A 27,692-nucleotide genomic window follows, 5' to 3' on the forward strand; every position below is an offset into this window, starting at 1 on the left:
ATGGGGATGCTGAGCCATAAGCCAGACTCCCATAGTCCAGACGGGACTGAATTAACGCCTGGTAGAGCCGTAACACGGTAGATCGGTCGGCGCTCCAGCTGGTGTAGCTCAAGCATCTCAGAGCATTTACATGCCGCCAACACGCCAGTTTAAGCTGCCGAATATGAGGCAGCCAAGTCAACCAGGCATCAAAAACCACACCCAAAAACCTATGCGACTCTACCACAGCAAGAAGTTCGCCATCAAGATAAAGCCGCGGCTCCGGGTGAACAGTGCGTCGCCGGCAGAAATGCATAACGCAGGTCTTGGCTGCCGAAAACTGGAACCCATCAGCTACAGCCCAAGACTGCGCCTTACTGATAGCGCCCTGTAGCTGACGTTCAGCAGCTGCAATGCCAATAGAGCTATAGTAAAGGCAGAAGTCGTCAGCATATAGGGAAGCGGAGACAGAATCTCCCACCGCTGCAGAGAGCCCGTTTATTGCGATTAAAAACAGGCAGACACTGAGGACAGATCCCTGTGGTACCCTGTTCTCCTGGACTCGGGAGGAACAATGGGAGGCCGCAACTTGCACGCGGAAGATACGATGCGACAGAAAATTCCGGATAAAGATCCTCAGAGGGCCCCGAAGACCCCATCCATGAAGCGTAGAAAGGATGTGATGACGCCACGTCGTATCGTACGCCTTCCGCATGTCGAAAAAGACAGCGACCAGGTGCTGATGGCGGGCAAAGGCAGTGCGGATGGCTGACTCCCGGGTCACCAGCTTGTCGGCGGCGGAGCTGCCTTTACAGAACCCACCCTGTGACGGAGCCTGAAGGCCCTGAGACTCCAGTACCCAATTCAAGCGCCGGCTCACCATCCATTCAAGCAACTTGCAAAGAACGTTGGTGAGGCTAATGGGACGGTAGCTGTCCACCTCCAAAGGGTTCTTGCCTGGTTTCAGAATGGGGACAACAATACTTTCCCGCCATTGCGACGGAAACTCACCCTCGACCCAAAGATGGTTGTAAAGGTCGAGGAGCCGTCGCTGACAGTCCACTGAAAGGCGTTTCAGCACCTCACAGTGGATGCGATTTGGCCCAGAAGCGGTATCAGGGCAAGTGGCTAGGGCACTGCGAAATTACCACTCACTGAATGGAACATTGTACGATTCTGGATGGTGTGTACGAAACGAAAGGCTCCAACGTTCCATCCGCTCTTTAATGGAGCGAAAGGCCAGGGGGTAATTCGCAGAAGCGGAACTCATAGCAAAATGGTCTGCCAAGCGGTTTGCAATGACGTCGAGGTCAGTACAAACTGCTCAATTCAGTGAGAGCGCAGGGACGCTGCCAGGGGTCCGATAGCCATAGACGCGCCGAATCTTGGCCCAGTCCTGCGATGGAGTGACATGGAGGCCAATGGTGGACACATACCGCTCCCAGCACTCCTGCTTCCATTGGTGGATAAGGCGGCGGGCTCCCGCAAGCAGCTGTTGGAAGAAGACAAGGTGTTTGATGGAGGGATGGCGCTTGTGACGCTGGAGCGCCCGCTGGCGATCTTTAATCGCTTCAGCGATCTCAGGCGACCACCAAGGCACAGTCCGCCGCCGAGGGGACCCAGAAGAACGGGGAATGGCAGATTCAGTGGCAGTAACGATGCCGGTGATGACCGATTGAACCACCGCATCAATGTCATCATTAGAGAGAAGTTCAATAGCGGCAGTGGAGGAAAACAATTCCTAGTCAGCCTTATTCATAGCCCATCTGCTAGGGCCCCCAAAAGAGTGACACTGTGGCAGTGACAGTAAGATCGGAAAGTGGTCACTACCACATAGGTCGTCATGCACTCTCCATTGGACAGAAGGTAAGAGGCTAGGGCTGCAGATCGAAAGGTCGATGGTGGAGTAAATTTCATGTGCCACGCTGAAGTGAGTGACTGCACCATCATTTAAGATGGAAAGATCGAACGGTGCCAATAAATGCTCAATGGTGGCGCCTCGACCAGTTGCCACTGACCCACCCCACAGAGGATTATGGGCGTCGCCCAGTAACAAGCAAGGTGGCGGCAATTGGGCTATCAGCGCAGCCAGGACATGCTGCGGGACATCACCATCCGGTGGAAGGTAAAGACTGCAGACTGTAACAGCCTGTGGCGTCCAGACCTGAACAGCGACAGCCTCCAAAAGTGTTCGTAGAGGGACTGACTCGCTGTGCAGAGAGTGAAGGACATAGAGGCATATGCCACCAGACACCCTTTCATAGGCTGCCCGGTTCTTATAATAACCCCGATAGCCACGGAGGGTGGGGGGTTCGCATTGCTGGAAACCAAGTTTCCTGAAGAGCAATGCAGAAGAAAAGGTGAAGGCTGATAAGTTGTCGAAGCTCAGCTAGATGGTGGAAGAAACCGCTGCAGTTCCACTGGAGGATGGTATTGTCCATGTCTGAGAAAGGCGTGACGGGACTGGGAAGGCAGATTACGCCGTTGGATCACCTGCTACCTCCGATTGAGCACCTGTGCTAGTTCTATCCATGGTGTCTGAGGGACCGGCGAGATCGTGGTCCTCAGCGGACGCCAGAATCTCCACCTCGTCCTCAGACGCGGAACTTGTAGGAAGTGGTGGGACGGGTGCCACCACACTGTCGTGATTTTTACGAACCTTTTTCTTTTTCTGTGTCTCTCTCTGTGTCTTCGGTGGTTCAGGCTGGGAGGGCTTCCCTGGTTCAGTCTCAGGGACGGACGACGACTGTGAGGCCCTACGACCAGCGACCGGTGGTTGTTTGAGTCATTTGTGTGTGTCCGCTTTTAAACCGGTCGGAATGTGCCAAGGGAGGGCCCCAAGTGCCCCTTCCTGGTGAGAGAAGCCGAAGAAGTCTTATGCTTCTCCGGCTGGGATGGGGAACTGATGTCACCCATGGTTTTGGGGTGTTGCTCTTGAAGTAGATGGAACAGGAGCAAAAGGGAGTGAAGTGCCCCCTCAACCAAGGGGGCTGGTTAAGTCTGACAGAGCTGAAATCGAACTGTAGCTGATGACACAGTAGAGGTTCGAACCGGTGATGCAGCTGTGGCATAGGTGGATGTCATTGGCACAGGATGTAACCACTCATATTTACACCTAGCCTCGGGGTAGGTCAGGCGGTCCAGGGTCTTATATTCCATTATCTTCCTTTCTTTCTGGAATATCCTACAGTCCGGCGAGCAGGGGGAATGGTGTTCTCCGCAGTTAACACAGATAGGAGGCGGGGCACATGGAGTATTGGGATGTGAAGGACGTCCACAATCTCTACACGTGATGCCGGAAGAACAGCGGGATGACATGTGTCCAGCATTTAAAGCACCGCATCGGAGGAGGGATATATGGTTTCACATCACAGCGGTAAACCATCACCTTGACCTTTTCGGGTAAGACATCACTCTCGAAGGCCAAGATGAAGGTACCGGTGGCCACCTGATTATTCCCCAGACCACGATGGACGCGCTGGACGAAGTGAACACCACGTCGTTCTAGGTTGGCGCGTAGTTCATCGTCGGACTGTAGAAGAAGATCCCTGTGGAAGATAATACCCTGGGCCATGTTTAAATTTTTATTGGGAGTGATGGTGACGGAAACATCCCCCAATTTGTCGCAAGTGAGCAACCTCCGTGACTGGGCAGAGGATGCTGTTTTGATGAGAACTGACCCAGAGCGCATTTTGGACAAGCCCTCCACTTCCCCGAATTTGTCCTCTAAATGCTCCACAAAAAACTGAGGCTAGGTTGGCATAAAAGATTCACCAGCAACCCGCGTACAGACAAGGTACCGGGGTGACTAATCTCCACTGTTGTCTTTAGCCATGTGTTCTTCCCATGGAGTGGCCAGGGATGGAAATGATCTCGGATCGTATTTCTTCCTGTTGAGGTTAGACCTCGATCGGTTAGAGACTGCTGGTGGAGGCCCACCAGCGCGAGATGATGTACCATGCTTCATTGCGGGTCATCCACCCTGATGCCACCCAATGCGACCAGGGGCTCTCCGCACGGGCGCCACCCAGCTGCAGCAAAAACCACCTGGCAGGATGGCCTTTGCCGGGAGTCCCGATGCTCCAGAGGGATAGGCATCTACTCCTACGTGGGGAGGTAGCAGCTCAGGCATCAGCAGTGGGATCCCTGTGTAGTCAGGGGACTACCACCAAGAGGGTATATGACAACCCCACCACAACAGACTGGCACCATGCTGGATGTCAGGTGTCAAAATATCCATGTACATCACGAGAGCAAAGATGGAAGTGCACAATGGAGGAAATGTGTGCTACCCGGAACACACTGCAGCTGATGTGGCCGGAAGCTCGATGGAAGCCCAACTCCGTGACAATATCGGGTGTGCCAGATCTTAGGGCAAGACGGATATATAATACACCACGTAAGGCGTCCTTCCCCAAATGGTACGCACAAACAGAAAATTTTGAATGGTAGTGGTCAAACCCCTTAGGGGACCATCACATTAAGGTCGAAAAGTCGCCTCTTACGACAGGCAGGAATACCGTGGGCCTATTCTTACCCCGGAACCTGCAGGGGGTAATTGGGGAGAAGAGGAGTTCGTGACACAATTTGACTAGAAGAAGGGATCGGTTGGTAGGACATGTTCTGAGACATCAAGGGATCACCAATTTAGTACTGGAGGGCAGCGTGGAGGGTAAAAATCGTAGAGGGAGACCAAGAGATGTATACACTAAGCAGATTCAGAAGGATGTAGGCTGCAGTAGGTACTGGGAGATGAGGAAGCTTGCACAGGATAGAGTAGCATGGAGAGCTGCATCAAACCAGTCTCAGGACTGAAGACCTCAACAAGAACAACATTTTGAAACGAAATCTTATGATTTCAAATCTTATTAACAAATACACTTTATCATCACAAATAACCTTCCACAAATGCTACCAAAATTTTTCCCTTGTATCCGAGAAGTTAGAGACAAATTTCGTGCCTAAGTGCTTCAATATGTAGAACGATTCATGGAACAACATCGGAATGTGCACACTGAGGAGTCACATGCCGATACCATCGCATGGGAACTGCAAGTGCAAGGGTCCGCGTGCCGCCGACGGCTCTGGTGGAGCGCACACACTGGCCGGCCCCTGCCGTGTCCCCGCCCCACGAGCGCCCGCTGCCTCCACAGTACAGGGGGAGCCGGCCGCAGCGGGCCAGCCCACCAGCCCACTCGCGCTCACAGCCGCATCGCTACGTGTAGCGTAGCTACGCAGACGCCGTCCCGCCGCGGCTCTGTCTTCATCGTTCGTGCTTTAGTACACGAGTCCTCGTACGTTTGGAGAAATACGAGTTAAGCCAATCTCTGTTTACTGCAATCATTTCTGCTCCCGCCCAGCTTTCCTGCGACGACAGTTGCCGCACCACTCTCTAGCCCGCCTCTCCTTACCATTCTGTAACAAGCCGTACATAACACACGCAACAGCCACCCTGCGAAATCTCGGAAGTGCACAAGAAACCTATCATCATTTTCTAGACAGTGTTTAGCGACCTTACACTAAAAATGGAGCCGTTTCTCAACGATACTGACTTGTTGGGTGGGCAAAATGAACCCTCCTTATACGACGGGCTGTTTGTCGATGAAACTGGAGTACCTGTGTGTCCATTAAAAGTAATTCGGCCAACGTGTGTGCAGTTATGTAAACCCTGCGACATACGCTTTTATTGATAGGTGAACAGTTACATTCGCCGATTACGGAAGTGGCCTACCCTCACCGTACAGGAAAGAGAAATGACAAGTAGAAGCAGTAGAATTTAGATACACACTTTATTCGATAATCAACTGCAGGATTCAGCTTTCGAGAAAATGCTTAGATAGGCGTGGTTTACCCTGAAATTATTGCCGGATCGCCAGGTGTTTTCCTAATGAGACACACACAAAAATGAGGCTGTGGCATATGTGCTTCGGCTTGTTGCTCGTAGTGCTCCGAATTTTTGTGCTTTGAATGTTTTTATGAATGCTCTGGTTATTTGCAAGTCCCAAAAGAAGAAATCAAGGCAAAAATAGAAATATTAGAATATTTACGTTTTCGATATTGAAGCACAATTTGGTTGTATCATAATAAATCTCAAATAACTATTTTAGTAATATTTCAAATGCTTATTTCTTTTACCAATAATTCCACTGCATTTTGCAACGTCACAAAAGATACTGATGTGTCATGCTTCCGCGACAACGAAAGAAAAATAAGGCATAAGACCGGATTTCAACACGGAGTGCAAAATTTCGAATCTATGCTCTGAGCCACAGCGCTACCAACTAGCTCCCTTGAATACGTCACGCGGGAGTGGTACGATAAAGTCACGTCAAAAGTCTGATCGTCATTTTCTTGCAAACGATCGAGTGTTGGCACGTAAGCCGAAATACAGATGTCTGTTTTTGTTTTTCACCATTCTTTCACGCTACCAAGTTTGGGCAGTACGACAGTGCGGCCTATGGCGGCCTTACCCTCGTCAGAGGTCTGACTTCAGCATCGCGGGACGGTACCAGCGGCATACGAGCTGCGCGGCTGCGACGTAAGAGCCCCACGTACCTGCCGTAGGATCCTCAGCCCTGCAGTGGCAGATGGATGGTTAAGGGCGAATAACAGGTGTAAGTCGCTAGCAGGCCTCGAGGCTGCGGGCAGTGAAAGGATCAGGCCCACAGAGGATTCCCAGTGGCAGACTTTGTTTACCAAGCATCGAAATAACCATCACTGGTAATAGCACAGACACACAATGACATTACAACTTACCATTTCTTCAAATAACACATAAAGACAAAATTCAGGAAGCTGTTGCAAAGTAAGAATCGTAACATTTAACAATACGTATTTTAGTTGAAGACAAATGACAGTCATTTTGTTCAACAAAAGATGTTTTTTGGATTTGGAATTTATGATTTTGTTTGTGACAACTTACTTTCAAAATATAGCTTCCCTTTTTATTAAAAAATATTAAAAAAACAAGAATACGTGCACGAAATACAGTACTGCTCAAACTTAGCAGCTTTCCTTGGTCGGGCCGGCCGGAGTGGCCGAGCGGTTCTAGGCGCTACAGTCTGGAAGCGCGCGACTGCTACGGTCGCAGGTTCGAATCCTGCCTCGGGCATGGATGTGTGTGATGTCCTTAGGTTAGTTAGGTTTATGTAGTTCTAAGTTCTAGGGGACTGATGACGTCATAAGTGAAGTCCCGTAGTGCTCAGAGCCATTTTCCTTGGTCGTGGAGCCAGTTAGTTGTACCGGTCACACGGAAAAGTCCAGCCAGCTTAGAAAGCAAGTTCCTTCCACAACGCCCCGAAAAATTAGAACATACCCTGGTTTTCGCCAACTGTGAAGCAAGCCAACCTTTTTCATGCAAGAAATTAAGTTAGATATTAACGTACAGCCTTCCAAACAGTCAATAAGTTCTTAAAGCAAATGGCAATACTTTAAAGCACCTAAGACATTTTCAGTGCAACTTTAACTATAAAACGATTCGAGAAGGACACTTATTCAAATACTGTAGGAGTGCGCAAAGCAGTAAAGCGCAGCTCATTATAGTGTTACGATAAAATTACAACTAAAATGGCATTGCACGATTTGAGCTGCTTGCGCACACAGTTGTGCAGAGGTAACAAGTATGTAATTAAGTACTGCAAGAACTGACTCGCAATTAAAACTACACACGCTGCTATTCAATACAACACAGTTCAACGAACGTAACAGACTTTACCACAATAGCGCTTATAGACCATGCCAGACACTGGTCTTTAAATGAACAGATGTTACTAGAGCAAAATCCCGGGAGCAGTCTCTAAACAATTTGAACAAATTGCACAGCTAGATCCAGCGAATTATGCAATAGTCACATGTAGTACACGTAAGCGAAACGGCACCTACGGGGTGAGGAACTCCCACGCACAAAACGCGACAGCCCATTTGACGAACCACAGCTCAACGGTGGTGGTGGTGGTTGTTGGGATGTTTAAGGGGGACTAAACAGCGAAGGTCATCAGTCCCCCATTCCAAAAACAGGCGAGACGTAAAGTTGCGGAGCAGGTAAAACCCCAAGGGGAAGGAGACTCCCCCCAGGCACTGAAAGAACACAAATGCGGCAACGAACACTACAGACAAGAAGAGTACAGATGAACACCAGACAGAAAGAAACAGAAGAAAAGAAGATGGCCGGAGACTGGTTGACTGACCACGAAAACAAAAAAAGGGAAAGAGTCAACCATCCGACTACACACTAAAATCTGCAAACAAAAATGAGAGACTCGAGAACAAGAGACACAGAAAGGGAAAGGTGCAGGACCCCCCTAAATGGAACCATAAAAAGGACTACCACGGATAAAATTTAAAACGTCGTCAGCCATGGAGGCATCGTCGCATAAAACCAAAGGCAAAGTGACCGGGAGGTTAAAAGACTGCCGGAGGGTGTGCAATCTTGGACACTCCAACAAAATGTGGGCGACCGTCAGCCGGGACCCACACCGACACAGGGGGGGATCTTCCTGACGCAAAAGATGGCCGTGCGTCAGGTAGGTAACAGCTCAACGCAAAAGTCGTAAAGGGCCACCCTAGAATTAACCATACGAGAACGATCCTTATCCACCAGAATTAAGGCAGCTGGAGGTAGCAGCTGATGAGAGGCAGACGGTCGTATTCTGGCCTCTGCACGGCCACGCTGTCCTCCAGGCGTGGCGAGAGCCCAGGTCCGCTCTTAGAGTGAAGTCTCAAGCCACGTCGTCCACTCAGGAGCGTTGCTTCCGTACTCGGCCACGACAAACTCCGGACTCGGACAGACCACCACCGACCACGGCACGACCACTGCTGCAGCGACCACGACGAACACGGTCGCTGCCCTTTCTCGGTAACCAGCTCAACTCCCACCGCGCGACCGCTACGGTCGCAGGTTCGAATCCTGCCTCGGGCATGCATGTGTGTGATGTCCTTAGGTTAGTTAGGTTTGAGTAGTTCTAAGTTCTAGGGGACTGATGACCTCAGATGTTAAGTCCCATAGTGCTCAGAGCCATTTGAACCATATGAGCCAACTCCCACCGCGACTCGCTGCTGTGCCGACTCCCCGTTCGAATCGTTCGGCGCGCGCCTAAACAGGCGATCGCGTCCTGTCGCACCGCGGCAAAGCACAAGCAAAAGAATGAGACGACACACTAACTGCTCCAGAGACAAGTTACGGCTCAAGATGAGCAGGAGCTCCGTGCAGGTATCATAGTACTTCACGAGCCCAGGGCACACAGAGTTTTGTTAGGGTGCAGGATTTGAAAGTGATACTGGTAGTTTGTCTTAATTATTTTCAAAGGGGACATTTTCAATCAAGTTTTCAGAGTGAGAAACGAGCAACGGAAGTTGCTAACAAATAAGTTGACTAGTGGAAGGAAAGCACCGGGATGACCATTCCAAAGTAAGGACGTGTCCAAGCAGTACAAGCGCAGAATGCCCGTGGGGAAAGGACGCTTCATTCGTACTCGCACTGACAGACTTCAGTTCTAAGCCTGGCGCGACACATTGGCAGACCACATTGGCGCAGTGCAGCCACCTGCTGATAACTACCACCTGAAGACCCTTTTACCTGCTGGACACAATGTGAAAACAACCCGTCGCCCAGTACCGTCGATAATCAGTCCTTAACTACTGCGGGCTAGTTAATTCCATTTATAACTAACACTTCTGAAAGCAACCCTAACTTCATTGAGAGGTTGATATCTTAATGCTCTCCCTTCGTTAGCTGTGCTAGTATGACAAAACGCCTTTCGGTTGAAACATTTCATAAGAAGATGCTAGTTGGTGCTAAAAATGTTAACAACAGCAATTCAGTAACAGCAAAAAACAGTTGAGCCTAACTGCAGCTAAGTGCAGAATGATTATATCGGCAGTAAAACAATACTGTTATTAGTGGACAAATAGGTGGACAAGTAAGACAGGTTAAAAATATCTTTGATGTAATTGTAAATTTCTCAAGTCAGATGACGTAGAGCTAGCTCATCAGATAGGATTCACCTATAAGGTGGATCTCATTGACAGTGATTCAGCTGCCCCTATCTATGGGCTTTATGCAACCAACTGTGCCTTCAAATACCACACACAGAAAGTTTTCATAGTTTCTCGCTCGCTACCACTCCTACAGGAAAAATGAATAGGATTTTTTATAGGTAATTTAATGTAATTAAATTTTGTGCTGAAATACGTTTTCGCTGGAGGCCACGGTTTTCGGGTTATCCAAGAAAAACAAGTTTGAAGGTCACTTTTGTACATTTTTCTTCAATAATTTGAAAGCTACGGCCTCTAGGGAGAACCTGTCCCAGTACAAAATTTGTATACATTAAATTTCCTACGAGAGCGACCTGTCCCTTTCTTGGTCTGTAGGACTAGTAGTTTTCATATGGCGGGCGAGAGAATATGCAAACTTCGTGTGTGATTTTTGAAGGCTCCTGATTTTTGTGGGTTGGATAAAACCCATAGGTATGCACAGCTGAATAGCTTCCAGAAACACATTATGAATTTGCTAGAAGTAACTGTGATCATTAGATTCATCACTCAAATATTCTTTTATTCATCACTCAAATATTCTTTTATCACCATAGTTCTTTCTGTTATGGAGAGTAAAACTAAGTGGTCTTGAAGATGTTTTTGAAATATGGTGAGATTACATAATAAATCATTTCTTCAGTCAAAATTTCATGTAGGAAAGGGCATTTACAGAGGACATTTTTTCTGAGGACATAGTTTCATGTACTCAGAACAAAACAGAACAGCGTAGTTAGCTTAGAAGATGTGACAAATGTATCAGGCGCCATCTGTTAGCTGTTGCATATATATACAAGATGGATGCTTCCAAACCACTACATTGTTGTTTAACGTTACACGCAAAATTTTTGATAAGTTGCACACGTTATTCTTGTAACCAGTACAGTCAGGCATGTCGTGAGGCATATGATTTTAGATGAGGTACAATAACAACAGACGTCAGCGATTTTTATTTTTGTCTCTAAAAATCTGAAGATCGTTTATGTGGAGCCGTAAGCGGTCACCGTGTTGAAAATGAACGCAATCGGGGCATGCTTCTTTGCGAAAAAGGCCGTATGTCAATTTTTGCATTGCTTTGTTTTCAGAACGTGTATTGTCCGAGTAGATTTGCCCACATACAACACTTCCGGACAGAAATGTAATGGACTCTGGGGAACTCGATCTGTTTCTGGGCAGGGGTCTTATCAAGTAAACCTTGTGACAAAGTGGCAGACATCGTGGGTTGTGAGTGTCGACACATTTTCGCCTCAATGTGAGCTATCTCCAGCGTTATGTTTACAAATAAAACAATTTCCCATTGGTTACGTAAGGAACGCTGGGTGAGAGGAGAGGGGCGTCGCCGGATCACACCGCCTGCGACCTCGGAACGACGCGGCCCGTGCCGCCGTATTCCAGCTGGGCAGCGCCTCACCTCCACCACACTGGCTCGGCCGCCGGTGGGAGCGCGTGCAGCCGCCGGCTGCCAAAGAGGTGCAGCACCTCACTTAAGGCCCCCGTAAACCATCACACGTGTTTGACAAAACCGCTCTTACCTAGCCACGGATCTGCAAAGCGAGCTCGTACACCTTCAAACAATGTTTGTCAGTTTAACCTCACTAGGAAGCAGACGCTATTCGTTTTCGTGAGCATAGTGAGTACGGTCACAAGTGCAGGCAAAGCGATCCCGTCATTGATTTTGGCGCTGTGTTTAAGGAAGAAGAAGAAGAAGAAGAAGAAGAAGAAGAAGAAAACAATACTGTGACTCAAGGAGTGGCCTAAAATGAGATATTTACCGGTGAAAACATGCTAAAGGAAATATTACTCACAGAACCAAATTATTACATCAACTTTTTTCCAATTCACATTGAAACTTATTAAGTCCCTCCTAGAAAAACAAACTTGCCCGTCAAGCTCTTATGTGGTCACGGATTTGTCAAACAAGGCCGTACACATACTAATGAAGTTTGTCAATTTAACCTTTTCGTGTATGTGTGTATGTCGTATTTTCGAACTTGAGGGAATGGCTACAAATTCTGATAAAAGTATTTCTAACATTTCTTCTGGCACTGCGTTTAAAGCAGAAAAAAAACAAGGCACTAGTGCAGGGAATGGCTCAAAGCGAGAAATATGCAACAGGAAACCTGTTAATGGAAATGTTTTGGTCTGTACCTGATGATCACGTCAACTTTCTGCGGATGAACCGTGAAACGTTTGATTACTTCTTTAGCGTTACTTCACCCTCACATTGAAAGAGAAGACAGAAGTATGCGAAAATTTATTGTCTTCTACTTACTTGGTCATTAAAATACCGAAGCGTAGAAACATGTGGTCCACATCGCACGTGGAAGAACCGGAGGACTTCGATTTCTTTTATTTCATTCCACTCCTCTTGTATGTCACTGTATGCGCAAAATATTGATTTTGTTCATAGACTCTTCATGCGTAATACATGGCTGGAAATGATGTGTTACCTCTACTACTTTGGCAGTTGTCAGTGCTATTTGTTTTTCTTTTTTTTTTAATTGATCGTAGTTTTTATAGTAGTGGAAACTCGTGATACAGCGAGATAAATCGTAATACGAGGGTCACTCCAAAAGAAATGCACACTATTTTTTTAAAAATACAATTTTCATTCTGCATGTGTGGAAGTTTTGCAGTGTGTATATACATCCTTCCCGCTTGTTTTCAAACTTAGTTCAAGCTGTTCCCATGAGTGGCGCCGTCACAGCATGTCTTCATGATGGCTGCTACACTTGACGTTCGTCAGAGCCAACGTGCTGTCATAGAACTCCTTTGCTGTGAAAACTAGACAGTGGGAAACATCCACAAGAGGTTGAAAAAGGTGTATGGAGATGCTGCTGTCGATCGCAGTATAGTTAGTCGGTGGGCAAGCAGCTTACGTGACGAAAGCGGGCACGGCATTGACGATTGTCCTCGCAGCGGCAGGCCTCGTACTGCACACACTCGAGATAATGTGCACAGAGTTAACGAATTAGTGACTGCTGACAGATGCACCACAGTGAACGAATTGTCACGCTACGTTGGGATAGGGGAAGGAAGTGTTTGCAGAATACTGAAAGTGTTGGCGTTAAAAAAGGTTTGTGCCAGGTGGGTTCCCAGGATGTTGACAGTGGCTCACAAAGAAACAAGGAAAACGGCATGCAGCGAACTTTTGGAACAGTACGAGAATGGTGGAAATGAATTTCTTGTGACAAGTGATGAAACATGGCTCCATCATTTTTCACCAGAGACGAAGACGCATTCAAAGGAGTGGCATCGTGCAAATTCACCCAATAAAAAAAAAAAAGTCGGAAGCACACCTTCTGCTGGAAAAGTTATGGCTACGGTGTTTTTCGATTCCGTAAGACACTTGCTTGTGGAGATCATGTCAAGTGGAACCAACATAAATTCTGATGCATATGTGACGATACTGAAGAAACTTCAAGCTCGACTGAGTCGTGTTCGACCAAATCGGCAAAAGCAGGATGTTTTGCTGTTTGCGTGACAATGCACGGCCACACGTCAGTCAAAAAACCATGAAAGAGATCACAAAACTCGGATGGACAACACAGAAACACCCGTCTTACGCCGGCGTGTGGCAGTGCGGTTCTAGGCGCTTCAGTCTGGAACCGCGTGACCGCTACGGTCGCAGGTTCGAATCCTGCCTCGGGCATGGATATGTGTGATGTCCTTAGGTTAGTTAGGTTATAATAGTTCTAAGTTCTAGGGGACTGATGACCACAGATGCTCAGACCCATTTGAACCACCCGCCTTACAGTCCTGAGCTGGCTCCATGTGACTATCATCTGTTTGGGAAATTCAAAGACTCTCTTCATGGAACAAAGTTTGAAAATGATAACTCCCTTGTGCACGCTGTCAAACAGTGGCTCCAACAAGTTGGTCCAGAATTTTACCATGCGGGTATACATGTGCTGGTTCTGAGATGGCGTAAGGCAATTGAGAGGGATGGAAATTATGTGGAGAAATGAAAATATTGTTCCTAAAGGACGTATCTACACACTTAAAACTTTCAGAAATGTAGAATAAAATATGGATTTAAATAAAATAGTGCGCATTTCTTTTGGAGTGACCCTCGTAAAAAATTCTTCACTAATCATATGCGGCGAAACGTCAGCACAAATCACATCCATCATCTTTCCAAGCTTTCTCTCAATCAAAATTTCTGCGAAACACGTCACACGTCCTATATACTTGACAAACACATTAAACTGTACTGTACACGGTCAAATACTTGGCAAGCATCGTGAAGTTTGACATAACGTTTAATCGTTTACGGGGGCCTTTAGAAGATGCATCAAATTAACTAAAGAAGCCGCTTAGTGTAATACGTCCAGCCTGGGCAACTTTCGCCAACACGCAGAGAGCCCCCTGCAAGAGGACACTTGACTGCAGTCGTTCTGCAGGGACACAGCGGGGAGCCGAGCGGTCGCCCTCGCCTCGCTCAAGGAGGGACGCGTTGCAGAGGGCCCGTCTGACAACGAGAAGCGTGCCGAGAATTGAAGAAACCTGCAGCCATTACAACAGATACCAAGCATCTGACTTTCTTCTGCCCGGCGACAGTCATTTTACCTGCCTTAGAATGTAGGAATGTGCCGACATCTCCAGCACCCCACGGGCACAGCGAGAAGCGTACACAAAGCGCGGCGAACTGGAGCAGAAAGGCGTGTGAAAGAAGTCAGCGTTATTAAGAAGATGTTTTTCCCGATCAGTGAGGACATTACTTATAAATCACGGACGCCGGCGGATTTTGAGACGCAGCCCAAACATGATTCTGTCCAGGGCTTACGCAGAGAGACAGTTATAAAGAAGTGTGGTGCACATGCTCTCTCAAAAGCATGTGAGTGCAGGAAAACATCTTAAGTATGTGAAATCGTGAGAAACATGCCGATTCACGGGACACACGCCAGCCCACGTCAGATAGGTTGGTTGCTTGGTTGGTTTGGGGGATTAAAGGTACCAGACTGCTACGGTCATCGGTCCCTTGTTACAAGACTTGAAACACCAACACAGAGTAAAAACGAAAAATGGAAAAAATGACAGACGACACAGGACAAGAGAAACTGAGACAAAGACCAGACAAAACGAATTAGAATCACACAGTGTGTGACGGTTGGTGGCTGACCATAGAGAAAAAAGGAAAAGCCAACCACCGAGACACATATTACAAACCCAACCTAAAACCGTAGGCCAAATGCCAGAATAAACACTAAATAAAAATAAACACTTAGAGCAAATAATACAAGCCCCTGCCCGAATAAAACGCAAAACTAAGCCTGCTATGGCGGAGTCATCTGTTAAAAGGGCAGGGAGCGTATCAGGCAACGCAAATGTCTGCCTGGTTGGTTGATTGGTTTGGGGGATTAAAGGGACCAGACTGCGACGGTAACCGGTCCCTTTTTCCAAAAAAAAAAAAAAAAAAAAAAACTAAAACCACCCAAAGAGATGAAAAAAACGGACAACAGGAAAGACGGCAGACGACACATGACAAGAAATACTCATGGTGGTGGTTGTTGGGATGTTTAAGGGGGACTAAACAGCGAAGGTCATCAGTCCCCCATTCCAAAAACAGGCAAACCGAAAATTTGCGGAGCAGGTAAAAACCAAAGGGGGGAGGAGACTCCCCCCCAGGCACTAAAAGAACACAAATGCAGCAACAAACACTACAGACAAGAAGAGTACAGATTAACACCAGACAGAAAGAAACAGAAGAAAAGAAGATGGCCTGAGACTCATTGACTGACCACAAGAACAAAAAAAGGGAAAGAGTCAACCATCTGCCGAAACACCAAAACAGCAACAAATATTGAGAGACGCGAGGACAAAAGACACAGAAAGGGAAAGGTGCAGGACCTCCCTAAATGGAACCATAAAAAGGACTACCACGGATAAAATTTAAAACGTCGTCAGCCATGGAGGCATTGTCGCATAAAACCAAAGGCAAAGTGCCCGGGAGATTAAAAGACTGCCGGAGGGTGCACAGTCGGGGACACTCCAACAGAATGTGGGCGACCGTCAGCCGGGACCCACACCGACACAGGCGGGGATCCTCCTGACGCAAAAGATGGCCGTGCATCAGGTAGGTATGGCCGATGCGAAACCGACACAGGATGACAGAGTCCCTGTGAGAAGCCCGCAGGGAGGACCGCCACACAGCGGTCGTCTCCTTAACAGCCTGCAGTTTATTTGGAGATGTCACGCCACGCCACTAAGCAATCCACATCCCAAACACATTACGGCGCAACACCAACTGCTGATCACGAGCCGGGAGGCCGATTTCCAAAGCTGGGGCGTCGATCGCCCCTTTGGCCAGCCAGTCAACACGTTCGTGAGCTGGCGTCCAAACAAAGGCCACCAAACGACCAGAACGGGTAATGGCGGAAACATACTCCTGAATAGAGGACAACAGAGGTGAATAGGTATAGCAGCGGTCGATGGCCTGGAGGCTGCTCAGGGAGTCACTGCAGATGACGATGGACGTACCTGAGCAGGAACGCATATGCTCAAGAGCGCACAATATGGCCACCAGCTCTGCAGTAAAAATACTGCAGCCAGCCGGCAAGGAGCGCTGTTCAGCATGGGCAGCATGAGCAAAAACGCAGGCAGTACGACCATCAACCAGGGAACCATCAGTGTAGACAGTCTCACAGCCCGAAAATGAGGCGAGGAGCGCAAGAAAACGGCGACGAAGGAGCACAGGTGGAACCGAGTCCTTGAGTCCCCGTGCCAAGTCCAGACGGACGGACGGCTGGGGCAGACATCAGGGAGGCGTAGGTGCACGGACACAGAAGGGAGGCAGAAGAAGGAATGACCCCAGTTCCGACAGCAGGGACTGGAAAGCCCAGACCTAGGTCGCCGTATCCATAAATCCGCCGGATCCAGGACCACACGAGCGAGGGAGAGACACGGGAGCCCAAGGATGAGACATACCTCTCCCAGCACTCCTGCTTACACCGTGCAATAAGGTGACGGGCCAAGGCACGGGCCTCTTAAAAGCAATGAGGGTCTCCAGAGACGGGTGCCACCTATGACGCTGGAGAGCCCGCCTACGGTCCTGAATGGCCTCAACAATCTACGGCGACCACCAGGGTACAGCCTTCCTCTGGGTGAGACCAGAAGAGCGGGGGATGGCAGCCTCAGCCACAGAAATGATTGACGTGGTCAAGACACGGACCACCTCGTCAATGTCACCCTGAGGGGGAGACACAATGGTGGCAGCGGGGACCACCAGGGTACAGCCTTCCTCTGGCGGAGACCAGAACAGCAGGTGATGGCAGCCTCAGCCGCAGAAATGATTGACGTGGTCAAGACACGGACCACCTCGTCAATGTCACCCTGAGAGGGACACGCAATGGTGGCAGCGGAAGTAAAAGCTGGCCAGTCAGCCCTGTTGAGAGCCCAGCGGGGCAGGCACGCAGAAGAATGACACTGGGGCAGTGACAAATAGATGGGAAAATGGTCACTACCACACAGGTCAGGATGCACTCTCCAGTGGAGGGATGGGAAAAGTCCGGGACTGCAAAGAGAGTGATCGATGGCCTAGAACGAGCCATGGGCCACACTGAAATGCGTGTGAGCACCAGTGTTCAAGTGACTAAGGTCGAGCTGAGCCAACACATGCTCCACGGCACGACCTTGGTCATCGGAGACAGTCCCACTGCATAGAGGGTTGCGGGCATTGAAATCGCCCAGAAGCAGCAATGGTGGCGGGAGTTGAGCCAGCAGCACAGCCATGATATGTCGGGGAGCTCCCCATCCGGAGTAATGTAAAAAGAGCAAACAGTAATAGCCGGCGAGAGCACAACCCTGGCAGCGACTGCCTCTAAAGGTGTCAGAAGAGGTACTGGCGAGCTACAGACAGAGTGGTGAACAAAGAGGCAAACCCCATCTGACGCTCGTTGACAGGCAGTGCGGTTCTTATAGTATCCCCGATAACTGCAAAGGGGGGGGTCCGCATTGTTGGAAACCAAGTTTCCTGCAGAGCAATGCAGAGAACAGGGGAAACACTCAGAAGCATCCGGAGCTCAGGCGGAAATAACCGCCGCAGTTCCACTGGAGAATGGAAGCAGGAAGGGTCTGGGAGGGCGTGAAGGTGACTAAGAGGCAGACGGCGCCTCAGAGCCAACTGCCGCCACCGGGGGAGAGCCAGCTGTGACCATAGGAATGGCCCCCAAGAGTTCCGTGAGGGCGAGATCCGCAGCAGAGGCCAGGATCTCCACCTCATCCCCGGAGCCAGAACTATTTATAGCAGGCGGTACTGAAACCGTCGGAACGTCCTTCTTCTTGTTCCATTCCTTCTTCTCGCGTCTGTCCTTAGGGTTTGAGGGCTGGGAGAGCTTCTCTGAAGGAGCGTCGGAAGCTAACGACGACGCAGAAGCCCTACGACCAGCAGGTGGCGGAACCTTCAGCCACTGGCTGACATCCGGCTGGGTAGGAGAAGAAACAGAGGAAGGAAGAGCCCCGAGGGACCCCTTCCGCGAGAGAGGAACCGGCAGAGGCAACGCCGGCGGTGGAGGAGGGGGAGGGATCGAGCATCCCGGTTTTGGAGCAGATGTCACTCCCGAAGTATGCGTGGGGGGGTAGCGACAGAAGAGGGTTTGCCCCCAACTGCTAAGGGGGCAACAGAGGAAGGCTTGCCCCCAGACACGAGGGGGGCAGACAGAGATGCACGGCCCCGAGGCCCCACTGAAGGCGGCACAGATGAGGCGACAACCGCCGCTCGCGAGGGGGACGATAGAGTGGCTCCAGCATAAGATGTTCGAAGGGAAGCAGGATACAACCTTTCTTATTTCAGTTTTGCCTCTCGATAAGTAAGCCGGCCCAGGGAATTTATCTTCCTCTCCTTATGAAGAACGGGGCAATTTGGCGAGCATGGAGAGTGGTGCTCCCCACAGTTGACACATACAGGCGGAGGCGCACATGGAGAATCGGGATGAGAGGGGCGTCCGCAATTTCGACATGTGGCGCTGGATGGGCAACAAGAGGACATATGCCCAAACTTCCAGCACTGGAAGCACTGCATTGGGGGAGGGACGTATGGCTTGCTGTCACAACGGTAAACCATTACCTTGACCTTCTCGGGCAAGACATCACCCTCAAAGGCCAAGATAAAGGCACCGGTGGCCACCCTGTTAGTCTTGGGTCCTCTATTGTACACGACGGACAAAATGTACACCACGTCGTTCCAAGTCGGCTCTCAGGTCTTTGTCGGATTGTAACAATAGGTCACGATGGTAAATAATCCCCTGGACCATATTTAAGCTACTGTGAGGAGTGACGGTAACAGGGACGTCCCCCAACTTATCACACAAGAGCAACGCTCATGACTGGGCTGGGGAGGACGTCTTGAGGAGGATGGACCCATTCCTCATTTTAGACAACCCCGCCACTTCCCAAAACTTATCCTCCAGGTGTTCCACAAAAAACAGAGGCTTCGTCATAAGAAAGGAGTCACCATCAGTCCTGCTGCAGACAACGTATTGTGGTACGTAAGGCTCCTGCTTTGGCACTAGATCGGCGTCCCTCCCATGGCGCAGCCAACGAGGAGAACAACTGAGGATCATATTGCGCAGCATCAAATTCAACTCTGCCTCGCTTAGAGACGCTGGTGGCCGTACGACCACTAGCTTGGTGTGATTTATTGCGCTTCATTGCGCCACATCCGCCCAGATGCCACCTACTCCAAATGAGGGCTCTCGCAATGGGCGCCACCCAGCCAAAGCAATGGGTACCTGGCCGATATCCCATTGCCCGGAGTCCCCGTGCCCCAGACAAGATGGGCACTTACTCCTTGGCATACGTGGCAGGAAACAGCTCTGGCATCTGTAGTGCGATCCCTGCACGGTCTGGGGGCTACCACCAAGAGGGTACATGACGACCCCACCACAGCAGACTGGCTACTGTGCTGGATTTTAGGTGTTAAAAGGGTCCACAGTTGTCAGGGGCGCTAAGAAGGGGATTGTGCACAAGACGAGAAGTAGGCAATCCAGAAGACGTTGGGTGTAAATCCCACCACACGACAATAGGTAGTAAGCAAGATAGTGGTGCATGATGGACCAATAGAAAAACACCATGTAAGGCGTCCTTCCCCAAATGGCACGCACTAACAAAGGAAATTTGGAAAAATGGAGGTCAAACCCAAAGGGGGACCATCACATTAAGGCCGAAACTTTTGAGACTCCTTTTAGTCGCCTCTTACGACAGGCAGGAATAACGCGGGCCAATTCTTGCCCCTGAACCCGCAGGGGGCTGGCAGTTACAGAAAGATCAGAATGTGGTCACTACCATTCAGGTCGTCAAGCACTCTCCATTGGACAGATGGTAAGGGGCTAGGGCTGCAGATCGAAAGGTCGATGGCCTTGCGCGATACTGAAGTGTGTGAAGGAACCATCATTCGAAAGCGAAAGATCGAGCTCTGACAATAAATGCTCAATGGTGGCGCCTCGACCTGTCGCCACTGACCCACCTCACAGAGGATTATAGGTGTTGAAGTCGCCCAGTAACAAGAAAGATGGCGGCAATTGGGCTATCAGCGCCGCCAGGACATGCTGCGCGACATCACCATCCAGTGAAAGGTATAGACTGCAGAAGGTAACAGCCTGTGGCGTCCACACCCGAACAGCGACAGCCTCTAAATGTGTTTGTAGAGGGACAGACTCGCTGTGAAGAGAGTTAAGGACATAGATGCGGACACCACCAGACACACCCTTTCATAAGCTGCCCGGTTCTTATAATAACCCTGATAGCCACAGAGTGCAGGGGATCAGATTACTGGAAACCAAGTTTCCTGAAGAGCAATGCAGAAGAAAGGGTCAAGGCTGATACGTTGGCAGAGCTCAGCTAGATGGTGGAGGAAACCACTGCAGTTCCACTGGAGGATGATATTTTCCATGGCTGAGAAAGGTGTGAAGCGACTGGAAAGGCAGATTACGCCGCTAGGTCACCTGCTGCCTCCAATGGAGCACCTGTGCGAGTGATATCCATGGCGTCTGAGGGAGCGGCGAGATCGAGTTCATCAGTGGACGCCAGAATCTCCACCTCGTCCTCAGACGCAGAGGTGGAAGGTTGCGGTGGGGTGGCTGCCACCGCGAGTTCCTCGGGCTTAGAGCTCATCTTCTTGGGTTTCTCACGCTGCTCCTTCGGTTTCACTGGCTGGGAAGGCTTCACCGATTCAGTCTCTGGGATGGAGGAGGATTGCGAAGCCCTCTGACCAGCTGATTGTGGACACTTACGCCACTGTCGGTCGTCAGCCTTCCCGCTTGTGGAAACCTGGGAAGGGAGGGACCCAAGGGATCCCTTGTGAGCGTGAGAAGCCGAAAAAGTTGGACACTTCTCCGGCTTAGAAGCAGGGACGGACGTCCCTGATGGGTGGGATGGTGTTGCTCCTGACGTAGGTAGCGCAGGAGCAACCCGGTGGGTAGAGCCCCCCAGTGGCGATGGGGCAGGAGGAGTTGTACTGCTCGTCGATAAGGCCGGAATTCGAGAAACTGATGGGGCTAGCACAGGTGTTGTAGCAGCGGCATAGGAAGATATCATTCTCACAGGATGGAGTCGGTCGTATTTCCGTTTGGCCTCAGTATAGGTCAGTCGGTGCAGGGTCTTATATTCCATGATTTTACGCTCTTTGTGGAAGATTCTGCAATCTGGCGAACAAGGTGAATTGTGTTCCCCACAGATGTGAGGCGGGGCACATGGAGTATCGGGATGTGATGGGCGTCGGTAATCTCGACATGTGAGTCTGGAAGTGCAGCGGGAAGACGTATGGCCGAACTTCCAGCACTTAAAGCACCGCGTCGGGGGAGAGATATAGGGCTTGACATCACATTGGTAGACCATCACCTTGACCTTTTCCGGTAATGTATTACCCTTGAAGGCGAAGATGAAGGCACCGGTAGCAATTTGATTTTCCTTCGGACCCCGATGAACGCGCCAGACGAAATGTACACCTCGTCGTTCTAAATTGGCGCGCAGCTCGTCGTCAGACTGCAAATGAATGTCCTTATGGTAAATAGCTCCCAGGACCATATTTACTCTTATGGGGTGTGATCGTAACGGCAACATGCCCCAACTTGTCACAAGCAAGTAACCGTTGTGACTGGGCAGAGGATGCCGTTTGTATCAGGACTGACCCAGAGCGCATTTTGGACAACGACGAATAAGGTGGTGAAAGATCTCAACGCAAGATGGACACGATGCACCATGTATGGCGCCCTTCCCCAATCGGCTCGCTCTTCGGAAAAATTTTGAGATATAGAGGTCAAACCCGACAGGGGACCATCACATAAGGCCGAAACGTTGGAGACTCCTTTTAGTCGCCTCTTACGACAGGCAGGAATACCGCGGGCCTATTCTTGCCCCTGAGCCCGCAGGGGGACAGGAGCGCCTGCGATGGTGTACTCAACGACGAGCCTGGGTGTACAAATGGCTAAACGCCATTTTTTCGGATGAATCCAGGTTATGTTTACAGCATCATGATGGTCGCATCCGTGTTTGGCGACATGATGGTGAGCGCACATTGGAAGCGTGTATTCGCCATCGCCATACTGGAGTAAGCATGCGTGATGGTATGCGGTGCCATTGGTTACACGTCTCGGTCACCTCTTGTTCGCATTGACAGTACTTTGAACAGTGGACGTTACATTTCAGATCTATTACGACCCGTGGCTCTACCCTTCATTCGATCCCTGCGACAGCCTACATTTCAGCAGGATAATGCTGAAATGTAGGGTCCTGTACGGGCCTTTCTGGATACAGAAAATCTTCTGCCCTGGCCAGCACATTCTCCAGATCTCTCACCAATTAAAAATTTCTGGTCAGTGGTGGCCGAGCAACTGGCTCGTCACAATACGCCAGTCACACTACTCTTGATGAACTATGGTATCGTGTAGAAGCTGCATGGGCAGCTGTACATGTACACGCCACCCAAGCTCTGTTTGACTCAATGCCCAGACGTATCAAGGCCGTTATTACGGCCAGAGGTGGTTGTTCTGGGTACTGATTTCTCAGGATCTATGCACCGAAATTGCTTGAAAATGTAATCACATGTCAGTTCTAGTATAATATAATTGTCCAGTGAATACCCGCTTATCATCTGCATTTCTTCTTGGTGTAGTAATTTTAATGGTCAGTAGTGTAAATATATTTCTTTCATGCTTTGGTCATATAAGAAATCTTTTGTATTCATACATTAACATGAGCCGTGTGCGTTTCGCGTTGATGCCGTTTATAGCTTGGCATGTTGTAATAGCGATAGTGTGTGCACTGGCACCACTACGTTTGCTCGCCTTGTCTTTCCGTGAGTGGCAGCAGCAGCGTTTATCGATAGTGCGTACTGTCGTACCATCTCTGGAGCGGCCTCTAGTATTTCCGGGTCGTCGTGTGTCGAGCTAGTGGAGTTGGGACGGAGCATCAGTGAGGTCCGGGCAGCCAGTAGTCGCCCGACCGCCGGCGACACACGTGCACTCTCCGACGGATGGACGTGGTCGCAGGAGTGCACGGCCACGTCAAGGACCGGATTCAGCGAGTTTTAGTTGAATGGATCGTGATATTCGAGTTGTGCAACTTTCACCTGTGTGTGTGTCCGCCAGTCGAAATGACCACGTGGCAATTAGTTGTCAGTCGACGATTTATACTGGGACCTTTCCCGCGCCTGACTTGAGTGGGGACGATCATTGGTTCGTCGTTCGGTCGGTCGTCGCAGCGGACGACGTGCATTTGGTCTCCCGACAGCTTCTGGCTTCTCTGTGTTTGTGCCGACTTACAATTCGGCCATGTTGTTTAACAGTGACTGGTTTTAGTATTTTGAGTTGGAGGAATTGTTTTCCCAGATGCGCGTGCATCTTGTTTGTGGTTTTGAATGAGCAGTTATTTTAATGTTGTCTGCGTACTGGATTCGGAGGGGAGAGTGGCGAATGGACATCAGTTCGGTTGGGGTGCAGCAGTGAGCAGGTCCGTGCAGCGCGAGGGCAAGCAGGGGCCGCTGGCGGCGTGCTGCCACTGCCGGATCGGGGAGGGGTAGCTGTGAGAGCGGCGACTTCGTTGCACACCGAACCCTGGACGCTTAAGCTGAGTGAAGAGTTAACTGCTAACGCAACCACGACTATTTTGAGATCTCGCCTTTGGTTGGCGTGTTGTTGCCCCCAGAGCCGCTGAGCCTGGCGGCAACGAGTGAAATGTTTCGAGGCGGTGAAATATTGCAGCTGTCTTTCTCTATTTGTTATTCATCATTGAATTTTGTATTCTTCTTATTAGTGAACTGCAACCAGCGGCAATTTCTGCCTTGTGGCCGCTGACGCCCCAGTTACCTGCCTTGGCGGTTAGCGACTTTTCCATCAGTGTACCTTTCCTCATGGTGTTGATGCTGTCCGAACAGCGTGTAGTTTTACAACCTCTTGTATTGTACTGTGCATATTTTTTGGGTAGGTCTACCATGGTTCTAGTGTTTCCTTAGGCCTTGGGTGTTTTCTGAAGACGTAGTGCTGTCAGTCTCTTCACCCTTGTCTAAAAATATTCCATTGTTGTACTGGTAATCGGACGTTAGGCGGATTTGTTAAACGGTTGGTCAGCGCTTAAGCTGCCCCTAGTTGAGTTGCCATTCTATTATGTGAGTACAACTCTTGGCTGCCTGTCTCACCTTACCTTATGCTCGAGTTACCTTCCCAGGCCGACCCTTGGAACACTTGCTGAGAACCGCTTGGCCTGATTCCTTTGATTCAGATGTTATTTTAAGGGTATTGTAATTTTATAATTATTGTTGGTGTGGCCTTCAGCAGACCATAATATCATTACAATAAGTTTTTTTTAAAGTAAACTTGTTTTAAAAGCAAGGTATTTGTTGAGATGTGTGCTATTTGGAATTGTTTTCCTGACTTCTAATTCAGGCCTTGAGCCATTTGTTGCTTGAGGTTATTGTTGGTGGCCTTCGAACCCAAAATTGTGGAATTTTTTCTGTGATAAGGCCTTCAGCCGTCATACAGCCAGTTGTACGTTTTTAAGAGATTTTTTTAAATTTTAATTTCCTCAAATAAAGTTTACGTATTTGTTGTGCAACCGAGAATAACTGATTACGACCCCGTCCACAATCGTAACCTTATCCTGCCCCATCATGAGAAATCAGGTCTCAAACACCTTAATTTCTTACCATTTGTGTTTGATTGTATTTAACGGTTGATATGAATTAATTGTTGGCTCCTAACGTGGGCCAATCTCATCAGCCATCTGCTCATCATTTCACGTCCGACAGCAGGGGGAAGAATTCACAGTTCACTACATTCCTGACGCCCAGCGTGGGGCGACCTCAGTGGTAACGTCGCGCAGATATCCTTCCACGAAATTTCAACCACCTTTTCCGAATGTGAAAATATTATCTTAACTCCCTTATTCATACAGGGGAATAACCATCGTAACAAATGAGAGAAATCAGAACTTCCATGTCAATATTTAGGTGTTCGTTTTTCCAACACACTATTCGAGACTGAGTATCACTTAAATGTGATTTGGGCAGTAGTTATGTAGATGTAGTTAGGATGTCAATATCTTACAGCTGTTTTCCACACTATACACCTTCACTCTGTTGCTCAATAACGGAAAGGGAAAATTACTGTTTTTAAATTCAGTCTAAGTTGAAAGTATATTAGTTCCCTCGGTCTGGACACTTCAGGGTGTTAAGTACGTTTGCACCATGTTCCAGGATCAATTTTGTCGAAATAAAAATAGCAGTGATGGAATTATATGCCTGCAGGTGGAACATCTAACACGACTATTTTATCCATTTTAATTTGCCACACTTATCTGCAGCATTTATTGCTAGTAAGAGTATTTAAATTGTCTCGACGATCTGAAAAGATTAGAAATTCGTCAACAAATGAAACGACCATTCAAAATGGAGCTGACTAGCTATCAACTGGACCAGAACAACAAAGTGATTGACAGCAAATCAGAGTTGAGTTTCGAAGGAGTGACGTTGTGGGCTCGATGGAGGACTCCCTCGCAGTGTGGCTCCAGCAGAAATAGCCGTGCCGCACTAACCTCTTAGCGCTGTCTCTTAGCGTGCAGTACTGAAATCGCTTACTGGATCGTACTATTCCCGACGTTTAAAGTACGCACTTCTGTCTGTTTTACTCTTATTTCTATAATCTCAACAAAAACAACAGGACGTGCACTGCATTTTACAATAATCCGTATGGTTCACTCTTTTTGGCATATTCGATGAGAAATTGGTGCCAAAATGTATCTAAATCCTTAATGTAAATAGAATAATTAACATAATTAACATAAAATAAAACCACTTAAGTACTTTCTGCATGCAGTACGTCGTGCTTGTGTTGGAAAGTATTCCTTAATAAACAGATGTGATTTGCTATGAAAATGTTGTAGATGCTGTTCACTCATAATATGAAACAAAAAGAATGTCTACAAACACTGAAGGAAGATGAATTGCTCCACTGCGTAAGTACCGCTTAGTTCCGAGTCACATCCTTCCTCGGCACCGTCGTTATGTGTGCTGTGGTCTTTGGAAGAGTCACTGGAAACATTAGTTATATAACTCCATTTTCGATGTTACTTTCTGCGAACACTTCACTTTTCATGCTTCTTTAAGAACCATTTCTGTGTGACATACAACATTAATTCACGTCTCCGATGTTATTTGTGCCACTGGTTTCTGAATTTATGCCACAGTGTAGGCTGTGTTTCTTGTTGCCGCGTAATGCTTGATCCACGCCCGAATCATTTCGATGAGGTTAAAATGGCAGTGGTGGTATGCTGGAAGTCTGTGAACCCTTTGACCGTGTTCTTTAGTCACGTCATCAACAACATACTGTTGAAACGGAGGCTTACTTTTTCGCTAGTTCCATGTGCTCCGCATTACACAGTTGGTTCTGGACTTAATACTGTGACGCTTTAGCTATCCAACTCTGTCTTTTTTTTTCGTTGACCTAGTCGGAGTTTTATTGTTAATAAGTGTATGGTACGAGGCACTGTCCGCTTAGGTGACAGACTGACGATTTAGTTTTCTAAAGTTACTCTTTGAACCACTTCGGAAATCTAATACGATAGTCGGTTTTTTTCGTCATTATGTAAACCAGGAGACAATTCGGTACTAAACCAGATGAAGTTCCATCACGCAAGGCTACAGTTCTTGAGGCCTTTTGCACTGAGATAGCAGTACTTGCACGTAAACTGTCATCTGTCCAGTCTTTTCTGACGGAATCATTGGCGTTTATCCACGATTCGTTGAGCTGCACATTCTCTTCAAACAGTAGTTTGATAATATCTCTTAAAAATGCAGAACACCACGCAACGATATCGTTTCTCTCCATTGCGATCATGCAACGATTAATTTTTTTTTTCAGGAAGTTGGATAATCTTTTATTTTGTCTTTCTCATTTGCATTGTTATAAAATTCAGCTGTAGTGGTTACCAGTTTCCGGCTTATACCTCCATTTACAAATCACGTACCTAAAAGTTACAAAGTACGCGTCCTAGAAGTTTGTGTTAAAACATAATGTATGTCCATACGGTAGGTACTCGTATGCTTGATGTTAACCGTAATTATTCTCATAATATTGTGTCAAAATGCGCAGTAAATACAGTGGGCACCAGATACCCTCACTCGTCTTAGACTGCGCGCCCGTTGCCACTGAATGACACAACCAAACTGTCAAATGCTACCCGCAGCAGTCAACAGG

This window comes from Schistocerca piceifrons, chromosome 8, assembly GCF_021461385.2.
Source record: "Schistocerca piceifrons isolate TAMUIC-IGC-003096 chromosome 8, iqSchPice1.1, whole genome shotgun sequence".
Lineage (NCBI taxonomy): Eukaryota > Metazoa > Arthropoda > Insecta > Orthoptera > Acrididae > Schistocerca > Schistocerca piceifrons.